The sequence below is a fragment of the Myotis yumanensis genome, unplaced genomic scaffold (assembly GCF_028538775.1).
Source record: "Myotis yumanensis isolate MYYU_CA2020_CCGP unplaced genomic scaffold, mMyoYum1.0.hap1 SCAF_20, whole genome shotgun sequence".
Classification (NCBI taxonomy): domain Eukaryota; kingdom Metazoa; phylum Chordata; class Mammalia; order Chiroptera; family Vespertilionidae; genus Myotis; species Myotis yumanensis.
In genome coordinates, this window is record NW_027223771.1 from 11,987,406 (window position 1) to 12,013,984 (window position 26,579).

Genomic DNA, 26,579 nt, shown 5'->3' on the forward strand with positions numbered 1-26,579 from the left:
CTAACACTATTGACTCGCCCATCTAGGTGTCCCCCCACCTGGGGGCCAGACCGGGGCGACCCGGAGAGACGAAGGAGGAGGAAGGACAGCGGTGGGGGCCCCTGGCCCGGAGGGAGGCGCGGTCCAGCGGGTCCATCGCTGGGCGCACCCGCGGGGAGCCCCAGTCCCGAGGGGGGCAGGACACAGGGTCCTGGCCCGCATATGCCCGCGGGGACCCCGCACTCCCTGCGTCCTCCTCCCAGCGCGTGGGAAGGGGGGAGAGGCACGAGCGGGGTCCCCGGTCGCCCCCCTCTTCATTCGGAGACCCTGTGATCCCCCAAGTCCTAAGCCCCCAGACCCTCACTCCAACCCCGCGCACTTGTGGGCGGGCAGATCTGGAGCCTCAGAGACCCCGGGGCGTCGGGGACCCGGCCCCCCACTTTCCCGCGCCCCCACCTGGCTGGCTCTGAGTAACGGCTTCTTCAACCTCCCCACCGACATCGCGGCCAGCGCCCCAAAACAGCGTGGTCTCTATGCTGGGCCGGGGCCCGCGGACACGCGCCGCCGTGGGAACCGGCCCCAGGCTGGCCCCCCCCCCACCCTCCACCCCTACGTTGGGCTCCGCCGGGCCCGCCTCCAGGGCCGCGGTCACTGCCGCACCCGCGCGCGGTTGGTTGGCAAGACCGCGTTCCAAAGCCCCCGCGCCGCCCATTGGCCGAGCCGCGGCGTATGCAAATGAGGCCGCTGGCACCGCCCCCGCTCCATCGTTGCCTGGAGACACGAAGGACGCTCTGCGGCGGGGAAGACCCCCCCTAGGAAGCTGCATCGGGAGGAGCGGGGCGCTGGGCCACACTGCGCTTTTGGTTGCGCGCAGCTGAGATGCGCCCGCTTTGTGATGCCCGTGGGTGGGGAGCCGGGCCCCACTCACCCGGGCACCTGGGACTTCACCTGGTTTCCCTCACAGGCAGCAGCGCCCCCCTCTGGCGCATTTGGGTAAGGGACGCTCCGAGGGGCGCCTAAGGGGGAGCGAACAGACCCAGGGACCCGCGTGGGAGGAAGAGGCCCATGGGCTGCGGGGTGGTTCCTTCTGTCCCCAGGCGGTGCTCTGGGCGCCATCTGCCTGGAGTCCGGGTTACTGCGTCATTGTCTGGTCAATATCGCGCTCGCATCCCTGGAGGCTGAGCCCACTGTCACCTGCATTGAGAGCAACCATCTCCTCGCTGCTGTGGCTCAGTGGATGGAGCGATGGCCCGCGGACTGAAGGGTCCCGGGTTCGATTCCGGTGAAGGGCATGTACCTGCTTGCAGGTTCCCCCGGCCCTAGTCCGGGTGTGCGCCGGAGGCAACCAACCAATATGATTCTCTGACACCCATGTTTCTCTCTGTTTCCTCCCCTCCCTTCCACTCTCTCTAAAAACCAATGGAAAAACATCCTCAGTTGAGGATTAACAAACAAAAAAAGAAAAACAACCATCTCCAAGGAGCCATCCACAGCCCACTCAGTCCCCCGGATAAGGCACCAGACGGGAGGCCCAGCTCCCTCGCTGTGTCGCTGACAGTGTCATTTCGCACAGGGACCGGAACCGCGGAGGGGCCTAGAGCAACCTGGCTGAGCCCCGTGTCCAAGCCGAGCCCAGCAGGTCAGCATCTTCGAGGCATCTGACCTCCAAAGGCCCTGAGGGCTCCCAAGACCTACCACCCACTCCACAAAGAAACACTCCCCCTCCAGCCTCCACCTCAAACAAAACTCCTCTTTCTGGGCCCTCAGCATATCCATTGGGATGGCCAAGGGCCCCCCTGTTCTCCCCACTCCCCCGTTACTGCGTCATTGTCTGATCCATGTCGCGCTCGCCTCCCTGGAGCGCTGAGCCCACTGTCACCTGCATTGAGAGCATCTATCCCCAGGCCTGGCTGGTGTGGCTCAGTGGATAGAGCGCCCACCCCTGGCGTCCTGTTTCCTCCAGGACAGAAGTCACCCAGCCTCTCCTTTATCCCTAACTTCATCCTAGTGAGGATTGGGCTGGGAACGCCCCTCCCCATTCCTCAATGTCCCCACGTTCCCTGGATGAGTAGCCACCCTCTCCCCTCAAGGGCAGCTGGGTCAGGACTGGGGCACAGCCCCCCTTGTCCTGGGCAGGGCTGCTGGGATCCAGCCCATCTGTCTTTTTTCTCCATGTCCAAGAGTTGTTTAAATAACCCAGGTTTGAAGAAACTTACCCCTACACCAGTGGCCGGCAAACTCATTAGTCAACAGAGCCAAATATCAACAGGACGAAGACTGAAATTTCTTTTGAGAGCCAAATTTTTTAAACTTAAAGTATATAGGTAGGTACATTGCTATTGACTTAGAGTAACTCCTAAGCTGGCCTTTGCTAAAAACGTCCTCAATCTGATTGAGGTACGTTCGCTGTGTCGACCCCTCCAACTCTCCCACCCACACTCGTCTTGTACACTTGTTTCTCTATCTCCTTTCCTTCATCCTCTCTCTATGTCCAAACCATCTCAACACACCTTTCTCAATCCTTGACACTCCATCTTCTTTCACTCCACAACGTTCCCTAAAACTAACTTAATAAACTTTATCTGAAGTTTTAAGTCAACTTCGCACTGTACATGCACGCCTGCACGTGGTATTTTGTGGAAGAGCCACACTCAAGGGGCCAAAGAGCCGCATGTGGCTCGCAAGCCACGGTTTGCCGAACACTGCCCTAAACCAATCTGACTCTCTACCCTTTGGGAAGGGGTGATTACTTATATATTTATTTATTTAAGACTAGAGACCCAGTGCATGACATTTATGTACTCGGCGGAGGGGGATCCCTCAGCACAAATTGTGAGAGGTTCAGGCTGAGAGACCCCACTGGTGTATGATCGTGGCTGGGGAGGACTGCGGGAGGTTGGCCAGCTGGGGAGGGACCGCAGGAGGGCTCCAGAGCGTGTCTGGCCCATCTCTATCAGTCCTGATCAGCCGGACCCCAGCAGTAAGCTAACCTACGGGTCGGAGTGTCTGACCGCTGGTGTTCAGTGCACGTCATAGCAAGCGGTTGAGTGGCCTTAGCCTATCATTAGCATATTTGATTGGTTGAATGGCCGGTTGGACGACCAGGCAAAATTAACATATTAGGCTTTGATTATATAGGATTTTACTTTTATTATTACCCTATATAATAAAACGCTAATATGCAAATCGACCACACAGCGGAATGACCGTTTGCTATGACCTGCACTGACCACCAGGGGGTAGACGCTTAATGTAGCAGCTGCCCCCTGGTGGTCAGTTCTTTGCCATAGGCTGTGCTCACAGCTGGCAAGAGCAGCGGCAGTGGAGGAGCCTCTCCTGCCTCCACATCAGTGCTATGGACCCCTTGGTGGATGTCTGACTGCTGGCTTAGGCCCAGACTCCGAGGCTTAGGCCCACTTCCCACAGAGAGAGGGCCTAAGCCAGCAGGCGGACATCCCCCAAGGGGTCCCGGACTGTGAGAGGGCACAAGCTGGGCTGAGGGACCCTTGCCCCCTGCTCCAGTGCATGAATGTCATACACCAGGCCTCTAGTTTAAATATATTTTTATTGATTTTGATTTCAGAGAGGAAGGGAGATGGAGAGAAAGATAGAAACATCAATGATGAGAGAATCAGGGATGGGTAGCCTCCTGCATGCTCCCCACTGGGGATTGAGCCCGCAACCCAGGCAAGTGCCCTGACCGGGTATTGAACTGTGACCTTCTGGCACATAGGTCAATGCTCAACCACAGGGACCATTCTTTAAATATGTTTTCTTGGTGGTTTGATTTCTTCTATTCATTGTATATTAAATTCTAGACTAGTGGTACTACAGTAGCTCCTCTGGTTATGTCTGAGATCCGTTCCTATGGCCGACATAATGCGACTTTCGCAGTAAGTCCGAACCCTCCGACATAAGCACCTATGTCACTCACATGGAGTGCATACACAGCAGTAATGAAGTGAAACAGTAAGGAAAAAAATTAGAAGATAACAATTCCTGCCAAACCGGTATGGCTCAGTGGATGGAGCATTGGCCTGTGGACTGAAAGGTCCCAGGTTCAATTCTGGTCAAGGGCATGTACCTTGGTTGAGGGCACATCCCCAGTAGGGTGTGCAGGAGGCAGCTGGTCAATGGTTCCATCTCATCGATGTTTCTAACTCTCTATCCCTCTCCCTTCCTCTCTGTAAAAAATCAATAAAATATATTTTTTAAAAAAGATAACAATTCCTGACCTTTACTTGTGGTAAATAAATAAAAAACAACCATAAAGCACATATGTACATACGTCTAAATGATGGAACTTTTTTATATTTATAAATAAATGGGAGATAGCGATGTAACCACGAAACTATGTATGTCGAGTCCGACGTAACCTGAGGACTGTTATATCAAAACAAATTTTTTTATTAAATTCAAATTTCACCTATATGACATTGGAGAAAAGCTAGCACATTAACACCCTCTAACCCTTTAAGTTCAAATGCATTTCCCTTAGACCCTGCTCCCTGATCGGCCCTAACTGCCCTCCCCTGGCTGCCTGATTGCCCCTAACGACCTCTGCCTGCCAACCTGATCATCCCCTAACTGCTCCCCTGCTGGCCTGATTGCTCTCTAACTGCTCCCCTGCCAGCCTGATTGCTCCCTAAATGCTCCCCTGCCTGCCTGATGGCTCCTAATCGCTTCTGCCTCAGCCCCTGACACTGTGGCTTTGTCCAGAAGACATCCGGTCTAATTAGCATATTACCCTTTTATTAGTTTAGATTTTATGATTTTTAAATCTTTATTGTTGAAAGTATTGCATAGGTCTACCTTTTCCCCCATCAACCTCTTCCAGCCTGCTCCTGCCCCCACCCCCGCCAACCAGGCCCTCACCACCCTTTTGTCTGTGTCCATGTGTTATGAATATGCGCCTATGAGTTCATTTATTGATCTCTTTGCCCCCACCCCCCACCCCGGCCTTCCCTCTGAGGTTTGATATTCTGTTCAATGCTTCTATATCTCTGGGTCTATTTTTGTTCATCAGTTTATGCTGTTCATTAGATAGAGTCCACCTTGAGTGAGATCATGTGATAACTTATCTTTCTCCAGCTGGTTTATTTCACTTAGCATAATGCTCTCCAGATCTATCCATGCTGTTGTCAATGGTAAGCATTCTTTTTCATAGTAGCATAGTATTTTGTTGTGTAGATGTACCACAGTGTTCTAATCCACTCAGCATTTGGGCTGATTCCAAATCTTAGATATTGAAAATTGTGTTGCTATGAATATAGGGGTGCATATATTCTTCCTGATTGGTGGTGTTGATTTCTTGGGATACTTTCCTAGAAGTGGGATTACTGGGTCAAATGGAAGTTCCATTTTTAGTTTTTTGAGGAAACTCCATACTTTTTTCCACAGCAGCTACACCAGTCTGGATTCCCAACAGCAGTGTACGAGGGTTCCCTTTTCTGCACTTCCTCACCGGCACTTTTTGTTTGATTTGTCGATGGTAGCCATTCTGACAGGTGTGACACGATACCTCATTTTCATTTTTATTTGCATCTCTCATATGGTTAGTGACTCTGAGCATTTTTTCATTGATCTCTTCGCTTTCTGTATGTCCACTTTGGACAAGTGTCCATTTAGGTCATTCGCCCATTTTTTAATTGTATTGTTTGTGTTAATTTTGTTAACTTGTGAGTTTCCTATATGTTTTGTAGCTTAACCCCTTATGAGATGTATCGTTGAGAAATATGTTCTCCCATGTAATAGACTCTCTTGTTTTGCTAATGATTTCTGTTGATTGCAAAAGCTTTTTATTTTCATATAGTCCCACGTTTATTTTTTCCTTAGTTTCCATTGTCCAAGGACAGCGATGGCGAACCTTGTGAGTTCGGCGTGTCAGCATTTTGAAAAACCCTAACTTAACTCTGGTGCCGTGTCACATATAGAAATTTTTTGATATTTGCAACCGTATTAAAACAAAGACTTATATTTTTGATATTTATTTTATATATTTAAATGCCATTTAACAAAGAAAAATAAACCACAAAAATGAGTTCCCGTGTCACCTCTGACACGCGTGTTACAGGTTCACTGTCCTAGAAGATGTATCGGTAAACATATTGCTATGAGAAATATCTGAGATTTATGGACTATGGTTTCTTTTAGGACTTTTTTTTTGGTTTCACCTCTAACATTTAAGACTTTTATTCATTTTGAGTTTTTTGTTGTGTATGGTGTAAGTTGGTGGTCTAGTTTAATCTTTTGGCATGTACCTGTCCAATTTTACCAACACAATGAAACAGACTATCTTGTCTAAATTGTATGCTCTTGCCTCCCTTGTCACAAATTGAGCACAGTGACTTAGGTCAATTTCTGGGTTCTCTATTCTGTTCCATTGAACTACATGCCTGTTCTTGTGGCAGTACCAGGCTTTTCTCATTACAGTGGCTTTGTAGTATAACTTGATAACTGCTATTGTGATCCCTCCATTTTTGTTCTTCTTTCTCAAGATTGCTGCAGCTATTTGGGGTCTTTTTTGGTTCCATGTAAATTTTTGGAGTGTTTATTCTAGGTCTGTGAAATATGGCTTTGGTGTTTTAATAGGAATGGCATTGAATCTGTAGACTGCTTGGGGTAATAGGGACATGTTAATGATGTTATTCTGCAAATCCTTGAACACAGTATATTTCCCCACTTGTTTATATCTTCCTCTATCTCTATTTTCTGTTTTTTCTCTTTATTGATTAAGATATTAAAAATGTGTCCTTATCTCCCCATGGCCCCCCATACCCCCACTCACCCTCCGGTGTCTGTACCCATTGCTTATGCTTATATGCATGCACACAAGTCCCTTAGTTGATATCTATCTCTATTTTCAATGTCCTCTATTTTTTGGAGCGTAGGTCTTTTACCTCCTTGGTTAGGATTATTCCTAAATATCTTCATTTTTTGTTGCAATGGTTAATGGGATTGTGTGTGTGTGTGTTTGTTTCTATTTCTCAGAGTTCACAATTGTTGTATAAAAATGACATATTTCTGGTTGCTAACTTTGAATCCTACTACGTTTCTGAATTTATTATATCTAGTAGTTTTTTTATTGCGTCTCTAGGTACAATAACATGTCATCTGTGAATGAGAGTTTTACTTCTTTCTAATTTGGATGGCTTTTATTTCTTCTTCTTGTCTGATCACCATGGCCAGTAATTCCATTACAATTTGAACAAGAGTGTGAAGGCGGATATTCTGTCTTGTTCCTGTTCTTAGGGGATATGGTTTTAATTTTTGCCCATTGAGTAGGATGTAGGCTGTAAGTCTGTCATATATGGCCTTGGTTATGTTGAGGTATATCCCTTCTATTCTCACTTTGCTGAGTTATTTAAAAAAAAACAGGGTGTTGGATTTTTGTCTAATGCTTTTTCTGCATTGATTGATATGATCATGTGATTTCTTTTACAATCTGGTTTCTTTTTTATTTTTGGTCTTGCAATCTATGTATGTGCTGTATCACGTTTGTTGATTTGCAAATATTGTACCAGCCTTGCATCCCCAGAATAAATCCCACTTGGTCATGATGTTTGATGTCTTTATTGTATCGCTGGACCTGGTTTGCTAAAATGTTGTCAAGGACTTTAGTATCCAGGTTCATCAGGGATATTGGCCTGTAGTTCTTTTTCTTTTTTCAATATATTTTATTGATATTTTACAGAGAGGGATAAAGAGTTAGAAACATCAATGAGAGAGAAACATTGATCAGCTGCCTCCTGTACACCTCCTACTGAGGATGTGCCCACAACCAAGGTACATGCCCTTGACTGGAATCGATCCTGGGACCCTTCAGTCCGCAGGCCAACGCTCGAGCCACTGAGCAAACTGGTTAGGACGTGTGGTTCTTTTTCTTTGCCATTTCTTTATCTGGTTTTGGAATTAGGATAATGCTGGCTTTGTGAAACGAGCCTGGAAGTGTTGTAGACTCTTGGATTTGTTGGAATGGTGTGAGGGGTATAGTTGTTAGTTCTTTGAATGTTTGGCAAAACTCTGTTTCGGTAAGCCATCTGGACGAGACCTTTTATTTGCTGGCAGTTTTTTGTTTTGTTTTGTTTTAATTACTGCTTCAATTTCGATGGCAGTTATAGGTCTTTTCAGGTTTTCTGATTCTTCCTGAATGAGTTTTGGAAGGTTGTATTTTTCTAAGAATATGGGCATTTTGTCCAGGTTGTCCTGTTTGTTGGAATAATGTCCATCGTAGTATTTTCTCACAGTCCCTTGTATTTCTGTGGGGTCAGTTTTTACGGCACCTCATTCTGTGTCGGTCAAGTCCACTTCCCAGTTCTTGGGCATCTTTCCTGATTGTAAATTGTCTGCTCAACTGCACATAATGTGTTAATAACAAGTGGGTGCTCTTTGATTTAGTTGTATTTCCAGTTTGGCTCAGGACGAGATGCACAATACATCAGCCTATTCGGCCACCATTTATTTTATTTTATTTTTTACCACTTTCTGATCCTTGCTGTTAAAACCAGCCAGAGTGACCTCCGTACAGTTCGCAAATGCACAGGGCAGGCTCCCACCTGGAGCCCGCCAACCCTTCCCAGACTTCCGCAGTGAAGACCCCCACTGACCAACGCTGGTTTCACCTCCCCCCATCGCTGCTGTCACCTCTCACAGGTATCCTGGTCCATTGTGTACTGTCCTCCACTAGATGCCAGTTCCCAAGGACAGGGGACTCTGTATTTGGGGAATCTGAAACAGTTGAGCTCAACAGTATCCAAAGCCACAGTCTTTATATGTGTTCCTTATGCCCACCCATGGCTGCTGAGCCTCCATCCAGCATGATTCAAGTTCTCATCCCTACAGCCTTCCCTCAGCCCACCCGCTCAAGGAACCTGGACCATGAGCTGGCAGGAACACGTTCACAGGCACCCAAACTCTCTGCACCCTCAACCGCACCCCCCAGCAGCACACTATTCCCCAGAATCCAGGAACTATGCCCTCATTTCAGGTCTTCCATGCACAGGCAAAACTTAGGGGGCGGGGGCACACCAACCACAAATCATCCTCCAAATGTGGAATTATATTGAGACCAATCCTCTCCTTCTGGAAATGCTTGTATTACAGAATGTTCCCACCATTGAAAATAAACAAAACCATATCCTGGAGAATACACGCTACCTCCAGGACGGCTGGGTGAAGGGGTAAGGGAGAGTGTGCCGTATTTTTAATAAAGTGCAAAATAATCCCTAAAATAAAAAAAAAAAAAGAGACATAAACACCAGTGGGTCTCAGGGGTGTGAATGGGTTGGCGGGAGGCAGGATTTTCTAAAGGTGAACTGATTTCAGGGCCCATAGCATCAGGGGGCTTCTCCCACATACAGAAGTAGGTTCATTTGCAGCAGGCCAGGTGCCTGGCGGGTGGGGAGGAGCAGGCTAGAGAGACCTCTGGATGGAGACAGAAGAGCCCTGGCCAGTACATCTCAGGCACACACAGAACCCCAATCCCTCCCAGGGCCTTGCCTCTCTGCCAAACACTGGGAAGGGCACAGTGAGCCCACCTGCAGTGGGAACATCCCAAGAAAAGGCAGGAGTGAGCAAAGGTGGGTTGTGCCGGCAGAGGCCCCATCTCAGGGCACCAGGGTGAATGTTTGGATTTTTTGGTAATCCTCACCTGAGGATATTTTTCCATTGATTTTCAGACAGAGTGCAAGGGAAGGGGGAGAGGAAGGGAAAGACTGGGAGAGACATCAATGTGAGAAAGAAGGAAAAATTAGATGCCTCCTACAAAGCTCCATAGGGGCCAGGATCAAACCTGCAAACAAGAACCACAAAGTCACGCAGTCTTTATTTCAAGGCCGTGGGCAGCAATGCACTAAAAGCCAATATTGGTGAAAGAGTGATTTCCTGGCACTATGCAGTCCCTCCTAAAGCACAGAAACGTTGGGATCCACACAATATCTGTAGATTATACAACGTAGACCACAATAGTGCTTGAAAATCATCCCTGGGGGTGAATATAACCAAGAAAATTAAAGGTACTAAAGAAAAAATACCTTTACTAAAGATCACAAACCAGAAAACAGGACAACGCGGTTTGCAGGTTGGTGAATCAGAATTTGAAACAATTCAACACAGCATAATGTGAGAACCACATGTCCCGGACAGAGGCCGCACTTCTTAGCTGAGGAAGGTGCCCTGTATGAACCCTGGGTCAGGTGCATTACCTCCTCGGAGACAAATGAAGATCCTGTCAGGAGCGGAGGGTTCCTAATGTTCTCAAGCACAAGTGACAACACAGAATACATTTCCCCTGAGCACGCCGTGGTTGGGACTGATACACACTCTTCAGGCGAGCCAGGTGGTAGAGGGGAAATCTCTTCAGCCACAGATCAATCGGGTAGAAGACCTGGGCATGTTACAAAGTGCAATGCACCTCGTTTAAGCTTCACCTGTACTGGAAACATGAGGAATCTAGAAGAGTGTATGTCCCATTAAAAGGGGTTTAAATTCAGGAAAATAGGTCGCAAAGAGTCTCCTTCATTGTTGTTATTCTAAGTGAATAAAAGGAAACATTCCCTGCACATTTAACACTTCTCTCCAGTGTGAACTCTCAGATGTTTATTAAGGCTGGATTTTTGGCTAAAAGACTTCCCACATTCAGTACACTCATGTGGCTTCTCTCTAGTGTGAACTCTGAGGTGTCTAGTGAGGTGAGCCCTTGTACGAAAGGACCTCCCACATTCTCTACACTCATATGGCTTCTCTCCAGTGTGAACTCTGAGGTGTTTAGTGAGTTGATCCCATATACAAAAGGACATCCCACATTCTCTGCACTTATATTTCTTTTCTCCTGTGTGAACGCTGTTGTGTTGTCTGAGGTTAGACCTGTAACGGAAGGATTTCCCACAATGTCTGCACTCATATGGTTTCTGTCCAGTGTGAACTCTGAAGTGTACAGTGAGCTGAGCCCTTGTACGAAAGGACTTCCCACATTCTCTACACTCATATGGCTTCTCTTTGGTGTGAACTCTGAGGTGTCTAGTGAGCTGAGTCCTTGTACGAAAGGATATCCCACATTCTCTGCACTTATATGGCTCTTCTCCTGTGTGAATGCTGTTGTGTTGTTTGAGGTTAGACTTGGAACGGAAGGACATCCCACATTCTCTACACTCATGTGGCTTCTCTCCAGTGTGAACTCCGAGGTGTCTAGTGAGCTGAGCCCTTGTACGAAAGGACATCCCACATTCTCTGCACTCATATGGCTTCTCCCAACTGTGAACTCTGAGGTGTAGAGTGAGGTGAGCCCTTCTACGAAAGGACATCCCACATTCTCTGCACTTATATGGCTTTTCTCCTGTGTGAACGCTGTTGTGTTGTTTGAGGTTAGACCTGGAACGAAAGGATTTCCCACAATGTCTGCACTCATATGGTTTCTCTCCGGTGTGAACTCTGAGGTGACTAGTGATCTGAGTCCTTGTAGGAAAGGACATCCCACATTCACTGCACTTATATGGCTTTTCTCCTGTGTGAACTCTGTTGTGTTGATTGAGGTTAGACTTGGAACGAAAGGATTTCCCACAATGTCTGCACTCATACGGTTTTTGTCCAGTGTGAACTCTGAGGTGTTCCTTGAGGTGGGTCTCCTGACGAAAGGATATCCCACAATCACTGCACTTATATGGCTTTTCTCCTGTGTGAACTCTGTTGTGTCTTTTGAGGTTAGAGTTGTAACTGAAAGACTTCCCACAATGTTTGCACACATATGTCTTCTCTCCAGTGTGAACTCTCTGGTGTCTAACGAGTGCAGGTCTTTTTCTGAAGAACTTCCCACATTCATTACACTGATACTGCTTTTCTCCAGTGTGAACTCCCTTGTGTCGAATGATATTAAAGTTTCGTCTAAACACTTTCCTATACCTGTTACACTCATAAATCAGTTCTCCAGAACACACACCCTGACACTGAGCAACTTTCAGGTTGTGGCTGGCAGCGTTTCCACATTCATCCCACCGGTGATGACTTTTTCCACGGAGAAATTCCTGTGAAATCTCACTGCCACAGTGTAGCTCCTCAGTGTTGAGAGTGGCCTGGTGCTGGGGAAGCTCTGAGTTGGATTGCAAGTCTTCCCCAACCTCCCTGCTGGTTGAAGGCACCGAAGGGAAGGAGAAGCTGCACCTGCTCACAAAAGAGGCCCTGTCCATAGCTTCTTTCCAGTGCCCCTCTCCACATTCATTCTTTTGTTGCTGGTGAGGGTTTACACTGAAACAGAATTCTCCAACACATGAGTCGCTACAGAAGGCTTTCTGCTCAAAGTATGCTGCATGTGACCCAGTCGGGTGCAAAATATGTTGTAACAGAGAGAAACACCGCTTACAGAGATGGTTCTTATGGGTGACTGGAGCTGTCTTAGAAGTCCTGACCTGTGACTTGCCTTGTATACATACTCGCTGATCAGAACAGGCCTCCTCATCTTCCATTTTATGCCAACAACCTGAAAAGTGAGAAATGGTGAGGAAATGAATGTTGAATGTGGTGGCAGGGGGAAGTCCCATTGCAAGAGTGTGTTACACATCACACGTTGGTTCCATGCAATTGTCTGAAAATAAGAGATGTGCAGGAAGGATTAATAAGAGGCTCTTGTGACTTTCTGCACTAATGAAGATCACAAAACAGGGAGGCCTCACCAGAAATATGACACAAACATGGCAAGCACCACATGGATGAGAATATGGATCTCCAGCTCATCCTTCAACTAACAGCATTCTGCACGTATTGTTTACCGGGGATGGGGGGTGGGGGGAAGCTGTGGAAGAAGTTGATTAGGTCTTACTCCAAGTAAAATTCAATAAAGGAGTAGCTGGTTTCAAGGACTAATTAATTAGCACATCTATGCACATATCACATGTACAAGTCAACGTTGCAGATTACTGCAGAGGCACCAATGCAGATGAACAGGTGATGAAGAAGTCAGTAGTCTGCACTGGGCCAGAGCTAAACAGCTTGCTATAGTATTCAGGGAAGAGAATATTACATACATTTGAATGGGGGCCTTACCAAAACAGCCCATGGTTTATGTAGGTAAAGACCATAATGTGGCACAAGAACGCGTACCAAGAGAAAGAGGGCAGAAGTAGAAGCCATGCATGTGGACACTGTCAGCTTCCCATGAAGAGAAAGTGCAAGCTGGGACCCATTAAACTCACTGCTAGGCTCTTGACTCCCTGACACTTCCTGTACTTTTTGAGGTTACGGGTGTTAGGGATGTTCAGCTAGTCCTTTACTCAGGGCTCCCCATCCAGCTCATCCCTGGCAGCCACAGCACATTTGACAGGACAGAGGGGGACATTAGCAGAGGCCATGTTCTGGCTGTGGGAGAGAGAAAGCTACGCCTGAGGTGTAAAGATAGAGAGGACATCACCTCAGGACACTGGGAGAATGTGAAGGTCTTACCTACAGATGATACAAGGGCAAACACTTCCAGCATCACATCATAGTACAGAAGTCTCTGAGCATCATCCAGGATCACCCACTCCTCTTCAGAGAAGGCAATGGCCACGTCCTCAAAGTTCACATCCTGTCATAATTGGGACAGTACAGCCCATGATCAGATTCACTCCTAAGATTATAAGTCTGTCATATTCCCCACCCATGTGCTCTTTGCACTCTTCACATCCGAGAAAATACCAGGCCTTCATCCCACGAAAGCCACTGTCTTCTTATTGAACAACACTTCTCTCACACAGCTTCTTTCCCAGACGCACAACTTCAAAGGTAGTGCAAATTGTCGTGGTGTGGATATATTATTTTCTAATCACCTCTTTTCCAAAAATATAGGTCCCTCCCTCCATAATCTATTTCTCTCTTACCCTTCACCCTTACCCATGCCAGTGGAGATTTACAAGCCTGAGTAAAACTGATGAATGCTATCTCATTCCCATCAACCAGTGTGTCACTCCCAACAACAAAAAGCAGATGGTTAGTTAAATGGCACCTAAGCTCTTAACCTAGAATGTAGCACCCACACACGCCTCTTTACAGGCAATTACCCTAAAATTCACCTTACTGTTCCATCCAGGCACCATCAGAAATGGACTCTTCCTTCATTCACCCTTATGTCAATGTCATGGTGCTGTGGCCATGAATTCACATTCCCTCTCCAAGTGCACATCACTCCATCTACCACACCTCTCTCAAACCTGCACTTCCACAGCTCCTGCCCCCATACTCATCTCCCGGCCTTTACTTATTACTCAGCATGTGTGGTCCAGAGGACGGTTGCCAAACTGAATCAGGATCAAGTACTGCCCAGTTTCTCATAGTCCACACTCATAGTGGCAGCCTTGAGTGGTGCTATGTAAGCCTCTCTCCATGACTGTTTTTTTTCCCTTCAACCCCAACTATTAAGAACAATCAGATCTCAGATATCCATAGCCCACCTCCTGTTATGCTGCACTTGATGTCCCTTCACTAGTCACAGCCAACATCCCTCACTTAACCTTCACTCAAGTCCCAGCCCCGATGGCCCTCTGCACCATGCCCAGTGAGTCTTACTCAAGCCTCTAAGCCACTGATGGCGAACCTATGACACACATGTCAGAAGTGACACATGAACTCATTTTTTTGGTTGATTTTTCTTTGCTAAATGGCATTTAAATCTATAAAATAAATATCAAAAATATAAATGTTTGTTTTACTATGGTTGCAAATATCAAAAAATTTCTATATGTGACACGGCACCAGAGTTAAGTTAGGGTTTTTAAAACTGCTGACACCGAGCTCAAAAGGTTCGCCATCACTGCTCTAAGCTAATCCACAAAACGAACTTCAACTCCCCACAGCCAGGCCACACTGAGGGTCACAACAACATCCTGGTGAGAGTTTAGAAAACGTGTATGTACCAACCCTAGACCCTTGTCATTTGAATTACTCTTCGGCCTCCAATTAATCTCAGGTCCACTCATCTTTTGAAGGTATTTGCCACTGCAAAATGATTATTTCTCCACCACACTCTACGTAACAACTTCTGTCCTTATGACAACCACCTCCCACAAACAGTGGCCACAGCATGAAAGCCAGTCCTGGTGCAGAATGTGAGGCTATTGCTAGGCCAGCAAGCATTCTACCCTCTGGCCTCGCCCATAGTGTGCAGCGGGTGCTTTGGCGCCAGGGAGCCTCCCGCCAGCTGGATGCTAAAGGAGTCGTGGCTATCCACACATCTGATAAGGACTCCTAACAAGATATTGTCACTGTAACCCTTAAATATCTGGATCATTACAGTTACCTCTAAATTTCACAGGGTATATAAAGAAATCTTCACCCCATCCGAGGAGCAGCAGCCACGCGCAGCCAGCCCCCATCAAAGGAGTAGCAGCTACGTGAGCAGTCCACCCCTGTCCAAGGAGTAACAGCCACATAAGTAGCCCGCCACCGTCTGAGGAGCAGTAGCATGCGCAGCCTGCCCCCATCCGAGAAGCAGCAGCCTCTTGAGCAGCCCACCCCAGTCTGAGGAGCAGCAGCTGTGCGAGCAGCCCTCCCCCACCCACCAGAGGAGCCACCACTGCTGCGAACAGCACCCATTATAGGAGCCACTGCCAACTGAGAAGCAGTTGCTGCTGTGAAGGCCCAGTGGGCAAATGCAGCCCGAGGAGCCACTGCCACCCAAGGAACAGGGCCTGCAAGAATCCATATCTAGATCTGTCGGTGAGATAAAAAATGGGTACACAAAGAAACCCCCAAAGGAAAGAAAAGGAGGCATCACCAGATAAGCAGCTAAGTAGAACAGAGGCATGCAATATGTCAGAAAAAGAATTCAGAATAAGCATCATACAGTTCATAAACAGGATGGATGAAAAAAAGAAATAACTTATGTAAGAATCAAGAAGAAATAAAGAATGACATAGCTGCAATAAAAAATACCATGTAATGTTTCAGCAGTAGAGTAGAAGTGGAAGACCAAATTAGTGAATTAGAAGACAGGGAAGCAGAATACAACCAAACTGAACTGAAATTGGAAAAAAAAATTAAAAGACAGCAGGAGAACCTAAGGGAGCTATGGGACAACATGAAACGATCAACATACAAATAATAGGGGTGCCAGAACAACAGGAAGAGGAACAATGGTTAGAAAACCCATTTGAAGAAATAATGTCAGAAAACTTCCCTGGCCCTGACCAGTTTGGCTCAGTGGGTAGAGCTTCCGCCTGTGGACTGAAGAGTCCCGGATTCTATTCCGGTGAAGGGCATGTACCTTGTTTGCAGGTATATCTCCAGTAGGGGGTGCACAGGAAGCATCTGGGCGATTTTTCTAACTCTCTATCCCTCTCCCTTCCTGTCTGTAAAAAAATCAATGAAATATATTCAGAAAAAAAAGAAAACTTCCCTGATGTGGAAAAGAAAATAGTCATGCAAGCACAGAGTCCCAAACAAGATGAACCCGAAAAGACCCACACCAAGACACATCATAATTACCATGGCAAATGTTCAGGACAAAGAGAGAATCATAAAGGATGCAAGAGAGAAACAGAAAGTTACGTACAAGGGCTCTAAACCATTAGATTATCAAATGACTTCCCAACAGAAACACATCAGGCCAGAAAAGAATGGAAGGAAATTTACAAAGTGATACAAAGAAAGGGACTAAGTCCAAGAATACTCTCTCCAGCAAGGCTATCATTGAAAATTGAAGGGCAAATAAGGATCTTCACATACAAAAAAAAGCTAAGGGAATTTATCACTACCAAGCCAGCAATGCAAGAAATGCTAAAGGGAATGGTGTAAAAAGAAGAAATAACAAGGGAAGAAAGAACACAGGTACAAAAAATAAAAATGGCTACAAATAACTATCAGTAACTTTAAACATAAACGAACTAAATGCTCCAATCAAAAGACATCGAGCAGCTGAATGGATAAAAAGAACATGACCTATATATATGCTGTCTACATGAGACACACCTCAGAACAAGGGATTCACACAGACTGAAAGTGAAGGGATGGAAAAATATCTTTCAGGAAAATAGAAATGAAAAAAAAAAGCCAGGGTAGCAATATTTACATCTGACAAAATAGACCTCAAAATAAGGGACATAACAAGAGATAAAAATGGCCACTTCATAATATTAATGGGAACGATATAACAAGAGGAGACAACCCTGATAAAAATATATGCACCCAATGCAGGAGCACCAAATACATTAAAAAAAACTCCTGGAAGATATCAAAGGAGAGATCGACAACAATACAATCATAGTAGGGGACTTTAATACACCACTGACATCACTGGATAAATGCTCTAGACAAAAAAATCAGCAAAGAAACAGCAATCCTAAATGACTCACTAGATCAGATGGACTTAATTGACATCTTCAGAACATTTCACCCCAATGCCATGGAATTTATGTTCTTCTAAGTACACATGGGACATTTTAAAAAATAGACCACATATTGGGTCACAAGCAAAGTTTCCTCAAATTGAAGATTGAAATCATATCAAGCATCTTCTCAGACCACAATGGCATAACATCCTATCTAATAAAAGAGAAACATGGTAATTAGCCATAACTTCGCTGCCTTTCCCATTGGCTAATCAGGGCGATATGCAAATTAACTGCCAACCAAGATGGCAGCCGGCAGCCAGGCACCTGACGCGAACAGGAGGCTTGCTTGCTCCAGTGATGGCGGAAGCCAAGCTTCCCCGCCTGCTGCTGCTGGGCTCTGAGCTGCTCTCTAAGAAACATTGCTACAAATATAGAAGCTAAACAAAACCCGAGATACCTGCTTTCAGCCAGCCGGGATCTCAGAGCTGGAGTCGCAACAAAGTTTCAAATACAGAAGGTAAACAAAGCCCAGAAACCTGCTTTCAGCAGCCGAGGTCTCACAGCTAAAGCCGGCTCTCAGCTCCAGTGACAGCCATAAAAGGTAAATAAATCCCAGAATAAAAAAAAAAAAAAAAAAAAGGAAAAAAGGAGAGGTTGGGAACTTCAGTCACCCGCCAGCCTGAAAACGGCCCTCAGCCCCTCACCCAGACTGGCCAGGCACCCCAGTGGGGACCCCCACACTAAAGGGGGTGTGACCAACTGCAAACAGCCATCATCCCCTCACCCAGGCTGGCCAGGCACCCCGGGGGGACCCCCACCCTGAAGGGGGTGTGACCAGCTGCAAACAGCCATCATCCCCTCATCCAGGCTGGCCAGGCACCTAAGCGGAACCCCCACCCTGATCCAGGACACCCTTCAGGGCAAACCAGCAGGCCCCCACCCGAGCACCAGGCCTCTATCCTATATAGTAAAAGGGTAATATGCCTCCCAGCACTGGGATCAGTGGAGCCGCGAGTCCTCCTAGCACCGGGATCAGCAGAGCAGCGAGGCCTCTTAGCACTGGGATCACTGGAGCCACAAGGCCTCCCGGCCCATGGAGCAGCGTGACAGGGGGCAGCGCCCAAACCACCTGATCGCTCTGTGGCTCTGTGTGTGACAGGGGGTGGCGCCACAACCTCCCTATCCGCCCTGCTCTGTTTGTGACAGGGGAAGGCGCCCCAACCCCCTGATCGGCCCTGCTCTGTGCCTGATAAGGGGAAGCTCCCCAACCCCTTGATGGGCCCTGCACTGTGTGTGACAGGGTGTGGCGCCCCAACCCCCCCATGGGCCCTGATCTGTGTGTGACGCGGTGGAGCCACAACCTCCCCATCGGCACGGCCCTGAGTGTGACAGGGGGGAGTGCCCCAACCCCCTGATTGGCCCTGCTCTGTGGGTGAGAGGGGGCGGCGCCCCAACCCCCCAATCGGCCCTGCTCTGTGCGTGACAGGGGGGAGCTCCCAACCCCCTAATAGGCCCTGCTCTGTCCGTGACGGGGGCAGCGACCCAACCCCCTGATCCGCCCTGCTCTGTGCGTGACGGGGGTGGTGCCGCAACCTCCCTATTGACCCTGCCTTGAGAGTGACAGGGGGCGGCACCCCAACCCCCCAATCGGCCCTACCCTGAGCGTGACTGAGGGTGGCATCGCAACCTCCTGGTCTGCCCTGCTCTGTGCATGACGGGGGCGGTGCCCCAACTCCCCAATCGGCCCTGCTCTGAGCCCGACCAGGAGCTGCGGGGCAGGCACCTAGGGATTGTGCCTGCCCTCTGCCACGCAGGAATGGGCCTAAGCCAGCAGGTCGTTATCTCCTGAGGGGTCCTAGACTGAGAGAGGGCACAAGTGGGGCTGAGGGACACCCCCCTCCCCAGTGCACAAATTTTTGTGCACCGGGCCTCTAGTTAGAAATAAACTACAATAAAAACAATCCAAAAAATTCAAACACTTGGAAGCTGAATAGCATGCTATTAAACAATGATTGGGTTACCAAAGAGATCAAAGAAGAAATTAAAAGCATCACGGAAACTAATGATAATAAAAACACAAAAATCCAAAATCTATGAGAAACAATGAAAGTAGTCCTGAGAGGGAAGTTTATAGCTCTACAGGCTACCTCAAAAAACAAGAAAATTGGTAGTAAATCATCTACTCTACCACTTAAAGAATTAGAAGAAGAGCAACAAGAAAAGCCCAGAGTGAGCAGACGGAAGGACATAATAAAGATCAGAGCAGAAATCAATGACATGGAAACCAAAAAAACAATTCAAAAGATCATTGAAACCGAGAGCTGGTTCTTTAAAAGGATAAACAAGATTGAGGAACCTCTAGAGAGGCTCAACAAGAAGCAAAGAGAGAGGACCCAAATAAACAAAATCAGAAATGAAAAGAGGCAAAATTACATCAGACCCCACAGAAATACAAAGGATTGCTAAAAAATACTATGAACAACTCTATTCCAACAAACTAGACAACCTAGATGAAATGGACATATTCCTAGAAAAATACAACATTCCAATACTCAATCAGGAAGAATCTAAAAATCACAATAGGCCAATAACTATAGAAGAAATTGAAGCAGTCATCAAAAAGCTTCCAGCAAACAAAAGCTCGGGGCCAGACGGCTTCACAGGGGAGATTTACCAAACATTCAATGAAGAACTAAAACCTATGTTCCTCATACTATTCCAAAAAAGTCAAGAGGAAGGAACACTTTCAAGCTCATTCTATGAAGCCAGCATCACCCTAATACCAAAACCAGATAAAGACAACACAATGAAAAGAATTACAGGCCAATATCCTTCATGAACAGATGCCAACATCCTCAATAAAATTCTAGCAAATTGGATCCAGCAGTACATCAGAAAGATCATACACCATGACCAAGTAGGATTTATCCTGGGGATGCAAAGATGGTACAACAACCGCAAATCAATAAACGTGATACATCACATTAAAAAACTGAGACATAAAAATCACATAGTCATATCAATTAATGCAGGAAAAGCATTTGACAAAATCTAACACCCTTTCTTGATAAAAACACTCAGCAAGGTGGGAATAAAAGATCATATCTCAACATAATAAAAGCCACATATAACAAACCCACAGCCAACATCATACTCAATGGGCAAAAACTAAAACTATTTTCCCTAAGAACAGGAACCAGACAAGGCTGCCCACTCTCACCACTCCTACTCGACTGGAAGTACTAGCCATTGCAATCACACAAGAAGAAGGAATAAAAGGCATACAAATTGGAAAAGAAGACGTAAAACTGTCCATATTTGTAAATGACATGATACTGTACAGAGAAAATCCTAAAGACTCCATCAAAAAATTATTAGACTTAATAAATGAATTTGGCAAGGTAGCAGGATACAAAATTAACACCAAGAAATGTATGGAATTTCTATACACCAATAGTGAACTTACAGAAAAAGAGACCTAAAAAGCAATCCCGTTGACCAACGCACCAAAAATAATTAAGATACCTAGGAATACCAAACCGGTAAGATCAGAGCAGAAATCAATGACATGGAAACCAAAAAAACAATTCAAAAGATCATTGAAACCGAGAGCTGGTTCTTTAAAAGGATAAACAAGATTGAGGAACCTCTAGAGAGGCTCAACAAGAAGCAAAGAGAGAGGACCCAAATAAACAAAATCAGAGGACCCAAATAAACAAACAACAAGTGCTGGCGAGGATTCGGAGAAAAAGGAACCCTCATGCACTGCTGGTGGGAATGCAGACTGGTGTAGCCACTGTGGAAAACGGTATGGAGTCTCCCCAAAAAACTATAATGGAACTCCCATTTGATTTTTCTTTAACTAAGGAAGTAAAAGACCTATACATGGAAATCTATAGGGAACTGAAAAAACAGATAGAAGAAGACATAACCAGACGGAAGAACAGACTCTGCTCATGGATTGTTAGAATCAACATCATTAAAATGTCCATACTACCCAAAGCAATCTATAGATTCAATGCACTTCCCATTGAAATACCAACGGCATACTTCACAGATCTAGAACAAACATTCAAAAAAATTCAACTGGAATAAAAAAAGACCCCGAATAGCTGCAGCAATCCTGAGAAAGAAGATCAAAGTAGGTGGGATCTCAATACCAGATATCAAGCTGTATTACAAAGCCACTGTATTCAAAACAGCTTGGTACTGGCTCAAGAACAGACATATAGATCAATGGAATAGAATAGAGAACCCAGAAATCGACCCAAACCACTATGCTCAATTAATGTTTGACAAAAGAGGCAAGAACATACAATGGAGTCAAGACAGTCTCTTCAGTAATGGTGTTGGGAAAATTGGACAGATACATGCAAAAAAAAATGAAACTAGACCACCAACTTACACCATGCACAAAAATAAACTCAAAATGGATAAAGAACTTAAACATAAAACAGGAAAACATAAAAATACTAGAGCAGTGATGGCGAACCTATAACACGCGTGTCAGAGGTGTCCCGCGAACTCATTTTTTCAGTTGATTTTTCTTTGTTAAATGGCATTTAAATATATAAAATAAATATCAAAAATATAAGTCTTTGTTTTACTATGGTTGCAAATATCAAAAAATTTCTATATGTGACACGGCACCAGAGTTAAGTTAGGGTTTTTCGAAATGCTGACACGCCGAGCTCAAAAGGTTCGCCATCACTTTACTAGAGGAATCCACAGGCAGCAAAATCTCAGACATATGCTGAAGCAATGTCTTCACTGATACAGCGCTTAGGGCATTGGAAACGAAAGAGAAAATAAACAAATGGGACTACATCAAAATAAAAAGCTTCTGCACAGCCGAAGCCGGTTTGGCTCAGTGGATAGAGCGTCGGCCTGGGGACTGAAAGGTCCCAGGTTTGATTCTGCTCAGGGGCATGTACCTGGGTTGCGGGCACATCCCCAGTGGGAGATGTGCAGGAGGCAGCTGATCGATGTTTCTTTCTCATCAACGTTTCTAGTTCTCTCTCTCCATTCCTCTCTGTGAAAAATCAATAAAATATATTTTTAAAAAAAGCGTGTCTGCACAGCAAAAGAAACCATCAACAAAACAACAAGAAAGCCCACTGCATGGGAGAACATATTGCCAATGTTATCTCTGATAAGGGTTTAATCTCCAACACTTACAGGGAACTCATACAACTTAACAAAAGGAAGATAAACAACCCAACCAAAAAATGGGCAATGGACCTAAATAGATACTTTTCAAAAGAAGACAGAAGGAAGGCCAAGAGACATATGAAAACATGCTCAAAGTCACTAATCATACAAGAGATGCAAATCATAACGACGATGCGGTACCATCTCACACCTGTCAGAATGGCTATCATCAATAAATCAACAAACAACAAGTGCTGGCGAGGATTCGGAGAAAAAGGAACCCTCATGCACTGCTGGTGGGAATGCAGACTGGTGTAGCCACTGTGGAGAACGGTATGGAGTCTCCCCAAAAAACTATAATGGAACTCCCATTTGACCCAGTGATCCCACTTCTAGGAATATATCCCAAGAAGCTAGAAACACCAATCAGAAAGGATATATGCACCCCTCTGTTCATAGCAGCACAATTCACCATAGCTAAGATTTGGAAACAGCCTAAGTGCCCCTCAGCAGATGAGTGGATTAGAAAACTGCGGTACATCTACACAATGGAATACTACGCTGTGGTAAAAGAGAAGGAATTCTTACCATTTGCAACAGCATGGATGGAACTGGAGAGCATTGTGCTAAAGTGAAATAAGCCAGTCAGAGAAAGATAAATAGCACATGATCTCACTCATTCATGTAATATAATGACCAACATAAACTGAGGAACAAAAACAGACATAGGCCGACGCAATAACTTCACCGATACAGCTCCTAGGGCAATGGAAACTAAAAAGAAAATATACAAATGGGACGACATCAAAATAAAAAGTTTAGATCCAGAGACAGGGAAGCATCGATCAGACCATCAAACCTCAGGGGGAAAGTAGGGGAGGGTGGGGTTAAGGGGGAGAGATCAACCAAAGGACTTGTATGCATGCATAGAAGCTTAACCAATGGACTCAGACAATAGGGGGGTGAAAGCATAAGTGGGAGGGTGGGGGGTAAATGGGGGGATAAGGACACATATGTAATAACTTCATCAATAAAGAAATTTTTTAAAAAAGTAAAAGAAAGCCAGTCATCAGGTTCACACTGTCACTTCTGAGCTATTACTACCATGACCAATTGACCATGATTCCCTGTATTAAAGTGATCTACAGTCCTGGCTGATGTGTCTCAGTGGGTTGAGCATAGACCCACGCACTGGTGAGGTCACATGCCTTGGTCGTGGCCTGGATCCACAGTAGGGGTTGTGCAGGTGGCAACCAATCCTTGCTTCTTGCTCATCCCTGTTTCTCTCTCTCCCTCTCCCTTCCTTTCTACATCTAATATCAATAAAAATATAGTTGTACTTTAAAAAATAGGACTGCAGGTTCCTGATTCAGCTCACTCCTCACTCCCAGCCTTTGCACATTCTGGACCCTATGTCTCGAGGTCCTCGCACTCATTACACTGGTTGCCACAAACCAGGTCCACGTCATGAAGCCCTAGGCCTGGCTTTAGGAGTCTGGGTTGAGTGTCCATTCCAAGTCCCCAGGTCCAAGGGCTACAAGAGCGGCTGACAGTCCCAGGACTCCACTATCTCAGAGGCCACAAGGGGGTGAGGCCCTGAAATACGCTCCACAAACCCGTGCACCTAATTCATTCTGCATTTGGAAAAATTTGTGGAAAGAAAACGGTCTGTTGTCAGCCTGGCACCCACCAGGCTCTATGGGCTCAGGCTGCTCATGCCCAGCCCCGAGGCCAGGTGCCCTCCAGATGCCTGTGTTATCTCAGGGCTCAGTCCTCAGGGCTCACTCTGCCAGTTCCCTTATCATTGACAGGACTTCCCCTTCCTGTCCACACTGCTGTCCTCTGTCCTCCAGGCTGTCCTTCCTCTGAACAATGTTAGGAAAAGTTAGAATCCGGCCTCAGAAAATGTGTCTCCTCTTTTCACAACCATCTATGGCCCCAGCGTCCTGAGAGTGAAAGGAAAACTCCTCCTGTAAACCACACCTCGTCTCTTTGATGCCTTTAAGGGGCGGGCAAACTTTTTGACCCGAGGGCCACAGTGGGTTCTTAAACTGGACTGGAGGCCGGGACAAAAGCATGGATGGAGTGTTTGTGTGAACTAATATAAATTCAAAGTAAACATCATTACATAAAAGGGTACGGTCTTTTTTTTTTTTAGTTTTATTCATTTCAAACGGGCCGGATCCGGCCCGCGGGCCGTAGTTTGCCCACGGCTGCAAGTTTACACCCACAACAGGCCCGGGTCCCGAGTCCTCCCTGCGCAGTCGCACCATCACGTCCTCACAAGGCGGCCCTGCGGCCTTTCCCCCTCTTCCCCCATCAGCCATGTGTCACCCACGAGGGACTCACCATTCTGAGCGCGGGGACCTGGGCGGCGGGACCTGAGGGGCCGGTCCCCAAGGCTGGAGGGTGAAATGGCGTCCGGCTGCGGGGACGCTGTGCGCAGAGAGGAGTCCGGGAGGCACGGGGACCCCAATCTCGGGCTGTTGGGGCTCAAGGAGCCTCAGACACACCCCGCACGGCAGGCGCGCTGCCTCCCAGGCCTCCTCCTCCTCCCGACCAGCGCCCTGAAGCCTGTGAGTTTGAACAAAGACCTGAGAGGAGAATATGACCACCGCGAGGAGGAAGGCGGAAGTCCCGCCTTAACCGGATGCACAGACAGCAAAATGTGCTTTATCTCCGCCCACGTCGGCGCATGTCCTTCTGGGTAATGTAGTTTTCTCCATGGCCCAGGGGAATAGTAGCATCCCAGCCAATGACTTGGGGCATGAAGATGTGGTGCAGGGAGTGATGCCTGGGGAGGGACAAGATGAGACCAGAAGCCTGGCTAACTGGAACAGACTGAGGCATCTCCAAGGTGAAGAGGGAGGGGAGGAATGCAAGAGATCCACCAAAGAATATATACACAGGGGCGAAATGGGAGACATTTGTAATACTATCAACAATAAAAAATACATGTACTTTTTTTGAAATTTTAAAATAATATAGCTCAGCTGGTTTGCTCAATGGTCGAGCCTCAAGCTATGAACAAGGAGGCCATGGTTTGTTTGTTTTTTTGTGTTTTTTGGTTTTTATTTATTTATTTTTTAATTCTTTATTGTTTAAAGCAGTGGTTCTCAACCTTCCTAATGCCATGACCCTTTAATACAGTTCCTCATGTTGTGGTGACCCCCAACCATAAAATTGTTTTCGTTGCTACTTCATAACTGAAATTTTGCTACTGTTATGAATCATAATGTAAATATCTGATATGCAGGATGTACTTTCATTGTTACAAATTGAACATAATGAAAGCATAGTAATTAATCACAAAAACAATATGTAATTATGTATGTGTTTTCCGATGGTCTTAGGGGACCCCTGGGAAAGGGTCGTTCGACCCCCAAAAGGGTCGCAACCCACAGGTTGAGAACCGCTGGTTTAAAGTATTACATATATTACTACATATGTCTCCTTTTTCCTCCATTGGCTTCTCCCTGGCCACCCCCACTCCCCAGCACATGCCCTCACCTCCCTAGTGTGTGTATACATTGGTGCTGCTTATATGCATGCACACAAGTCCTTTGGTTGATCTTGTACCCAACCCCTAACCCCCTCCCCTGCCTTGCCTCTGAAGTTTGTCAGTCTGTTCGATGCTTCTATGTCTCTGAATCTATTTTTGTTCATCAATCTATGCTGTTCATTCTATTTCACAAATGATCAGGTCATGTCATACTGGTTCTTTTCCTGGTCAGGGCACATACATATTTTGCAGGCCTAATTCACACTGTGGGAATGGGGAGGTGCAGGAGCCAGTTAATCAGTGATTTTCTCTCATTATTGATGTTTTTATCTCTCCCTTTCCCTTCCACTCTCAAGAATCAATAAGAAAATATTTTTAAGGAGTATATACATATACACAGAGGCCATGAACATATACAATAATGAGGTGAGGGCCTAAAAGCAGGGGGGGCAGGGTAGACGGAGAAAAAGAGGGAGGAGTGTGGCAGAAATTGGGCACACGTGTAATAGAGTGAACAATAAAAAAGAATAGTGTGCACAGTCAGTGTGGCTCAGTGGTTGGGTGTAGACCCATGAACCAAGATATCGCTGGTTCAATTCCAGGTCAACACACATGCCCACGTTGGGGCTCCATCCCAGTAGGGGAAATTCTGGAGG

The 26,579-nt window shown here is 46.3% G+C and overlaps 1 long non-coding RNA gene across 1 annotated transcript; it reads right to left on the reverse strand.

The window, feature by feature from the left end:
* Positions 1–9,805: 9,805 nt before the first annotated feature.
* On the reverse strand, positions 9,806–25,014 carry LOC138998282 (uncharacterized). Its single transcript, XR_011469125.1, has 3 exons — positions 24,771–25,014; positions 13,408–13,531; positions 9,806–12,448 (listed from the first exon to the last, which is right to left on the reverse strand). It is a non-coding gene; the product is annotated as an uncharacterized lncRNA (long non-coding RNA).
* Between the last annotated feature and the right edge of the window lie 1,565 nt (positions 25,015–26,579).